This window comes from Babylonia areolata, chromosome 21 (assembly GCF_041734735.1).
Source record: "Babylonia areolata isolate BAREFJ2019XMU chromosome 21, ASM4173473v1, whole genome shotgun sequence".
Taxonomy (NCBI): Eukaryota; Metazoa; Mollusca; class Gastropoda; order Neogastropoda; family Buccinidae; genus Babylonia; species Babylonia areolata.
The window spans coordinates 8,687,143-8,690,941 of record NC_134896.1 but is presented as its reverse complement, the minus strand read 5'-3'; positions in this window follow the sequence as shown (position 1 = coordinate 8,690,941).

Sequence of the window (3,799 nt, the reverse complement as noted above, 5' to 3'; positions counted from 1 at the left end):
AGAGTAATCCTTCAAAAACACTGACAATGAAATCTAGGTGAGTGATTCAAAGTAAGAAACCATCCATTCTTTGTATACATGTAATAATAATAATATATATATATATATATGCATTGATGAAAAACCTCTCACACATATTGCAAAAGAATTCATGACCAGAAAAAGGGGAGAAAATCATTCATTCTGCCATGGGACATTCCAGTTATGGCATTTCTCTCTCTCTCTTTCTCTTTTCCCTTTTTTTTTTCTTTTTCTTTTTCTGTGTACAACTTACCACAGCATCAATCTATAAAGCATTTTCCACATGTAGCGAAACATGAAGACCAGCAATGAGAGAACTCTAAGGTGACATGATTCCACCAACTAACTATAATACAGCAACAACACCACAGCCACACAGTTTGATTTGGAACGAACAGAACACTGAGAAATGTCCTTCCAAAGAACTTTTACTTTCAGCAACATATATTATCATTACTTGCTATAGTTCAGAAGTAGAAGGGAAACAAAACTCGCCATCAGAACAATCCGCCTTTTCTGGTCCCGTACTTTTTCTATTCTTTTTGTTGTTGTTGTCGTTGTTTGTTTTAACAACATGCTTGTTGCCATGAATTGAGATTATAAGTGTATCCTCATTCTATTCCCCCTGTCATATCCGTATGTTTTCTCAGAAATCTTTACACAGAAAAGAAACTCATGCCCCTTCTTCTACTGTGCATTAGCACCATGACACAAAAACTGTGTCACAATTATTCAGTCTGATAGTGTGATAGTTATCTTTTGAGGCCAGCCTCTCTCTCTCTCTTACCCTTTTCATTGCCTTGAAGGGGACTCCTATCCAGCTTATCCATATCATCATTATCATCATCATCATCATCATCCTGTTTGGAGATGGCTCCCTTGTGATTGACTTGTACTGCAATGAAAATATTTTTCTTCGACATAAACTAGACCCCCAACTAAAGTGCTCAAGATATTACTTTTTTGTCGAAACTTATGTAGTAGTGGTGATGCTTTCTTCCCTTCAACTTATGTACTGTGGTGTCCATACTATATAGTGAGAACAATCACTTTTTTTTTTCTTCTTTTTTTTTTGTCAAGGCTCCATCCAAAGACAATCAGAACACATATATTTCAGTTACATTATTAATAGTGTGGAGTTACACAGCATGAGCATACACTCTGAAGCCAAATATATGTAGCAAAAGTAGAAGAGGAGGAAATCAACAACACACACACACACACACACACACACACAAGCACACACAAATGAACACACATACACACACACACACACACATGCATACACACACACACACACACAAGCACACACAAATGAACACATGCACACACACACACACACACACACACACACACACACAGAAACAGCCACCATGGTGTCTATATTTTGCTCTATTGGTTTTTTCTTACTTTATTTTATTTTATTTATTTCATTTTTATTTTTATTTTTTTTAAACAAGAGACAAGACAGAGGTACAGGAGTAAGGGATGTCAACTGAACTTCAGAGATGAGCCCTGAACGGAAGTCTGGCAGTGAAGTCTCCAATGAAAGCAGAACAGCACACGCAGCCACAGGCTTCTGTCCCATCAGCCTTTCCTGCCTTGCCACTTTTCGTAGCGAGTTCAAAGTTCAGCTCAGTTCAGTTCAATTACTCACTGCATTCAGACAAATCCATATGCGCTGCACCACATCTGCTAAGCAGATGCCTGACCAGCACCGCAACCCAACACGCCTTAGTCTGGCCTTGAGGGAGTAAATATAAATTTTTTTTTTAAAAGATATGAAATAAGATACTTAAATAAATGAGTGTCATCAAATTAATGATTTAATAATTAATTGAATTTACATGATAAATAAAAAACAAGGAATAATATAATTAAATTAAACAGCAAATAGATAAAGAAATAAAATTTAGAAAAAAAAAGTAATAATGAATAATAACATGAATAACAGCTAGTTAAATCGGCTGATGAATAAATTCAGGATCACCTCAACTGAAGCCATCTCGACACCAGCAAAAAACACAAATTAAAACATTACTTCACCTTCTGAAACAAAACTTGGAATTGTATGACGTTTTAGGCCCCTCCTATAAAAGGCCTGTTCATCATTCTGCAAAATAAACTTCACACTTATCAACATGTGCGGCAGACAAAACCTCGCACCACTGCTCATCTTGTATGCAGTTCTCAATCCTTCCTTTCATGCACAATGACTGACTTGTGTGTGTGTCTGAGTTGTTCTCTCATCTGGAGATGGTGATCATCACTTCCTTTCTCGGCTGCCAGCTCTCACAAACAGCACTGACAGTTTGAAGATCTCAAGATAAGCTTGTTGAAAGCATACATAGAAGAGACATGAGAAGGAACTGAACATGACGTCACAGAGTGTAAGCGCTACTGTCTTTCATAAACTGCCTGTGGTATGAGCTGAATGTGAGCATACTGTAGAAAATGGAATCTTGAGAGATCAGAAATGAAAGGAGCAGAGATTTTGTTTTTCTTTTTAATTGGTTTCAATTTCAAGGATGTGTCAAATCATGCAGACTGATCCTTCAGATGTTACATCACATCTGCATTTTTTTTTAAATCAAAAGAAAAGGACAAAAAAAGAAAATGAGATGCTGGACCCATGCATATACCAAAGGCATTCATCAGGTCTTGAGAGCTGACCCAAGGTTTGTTTGAAACATGACAACTGGTTGATAGAATATATCAAGATGATTGTGACAGTTGCTAAAAAAAAATAAAAATAAAAAAAAATAAAAATCTAGAAGATTGTGTGTAATCTGTCATTGCAAGAAAAGAACCATACATTCTACACCAGGAACCCCAAAGTGAAGAGTAGTGAGAGGTTCATCAGGTACACTGAACCAGGTAATATTTCCACAGATACCTCAGTGTTATACAGGTAGATGGTGCAGCCCCTATACTTCACCTGGAGCAAAGGAGGGGGTAGCAAGAATCCCCACATATTTCTGAACTGTTAAAGAAAGAGGAGAGAAGGCTAGAGGACGCTAAGTTCCTGTTATCAATTGAGATTCAGTTACACACACATACACACACACACAGTCACTAAATGACAAGATTCACTTCACACACACACGCATGCACGCACACACACACTCACAGTTACTTGCAAACCCACTCGTATGCATACACACAAACACACACACCCCGACACACGCACAGTCCATCTGAGTCAATCGTTCATGTTATCCAGAGGAATGTGTACAGACAACAGGAAAGGAGAATCTGAGAGCTGAGAACAGATTTCACAATGTTAATTTATTACTGGGTGCAAACTAACCTCATCTTGGACTACATCACGTAGTACATGCAAAGTCTACACAGTCTCTTTCTTGTTTGTTAAGTGCTTTGCTATTAATATCATGATAATAATAATCATTATCATTAAACAGAGTACCAAGCACTGTACACAGACAGAAATCATTTAAAAGTAAACAAAACAATATGGAAGGAGAGGGGTTAATTGCTTTTATTACATTACAAAAAAACAAGATTTGAAATACACACACAAACTCAGACTTCTTAAATAGATCCATATAACTCAACATAGTTTTCAATAACAACATTCACAAATTCCCCGGAACAACTTTGCAATATGACAGTAAACAGATAGAACATTCTCTGCTGAAGGTAAAAATTCAGAAAAAAAAATGTAAAAAGCTGAAGAAAGAATCTGCAAAGTAACTACATGAGAAAGTACAGATAAAAGAACACACGTCACTGGGAGCAAGATACAGACGACACAGCT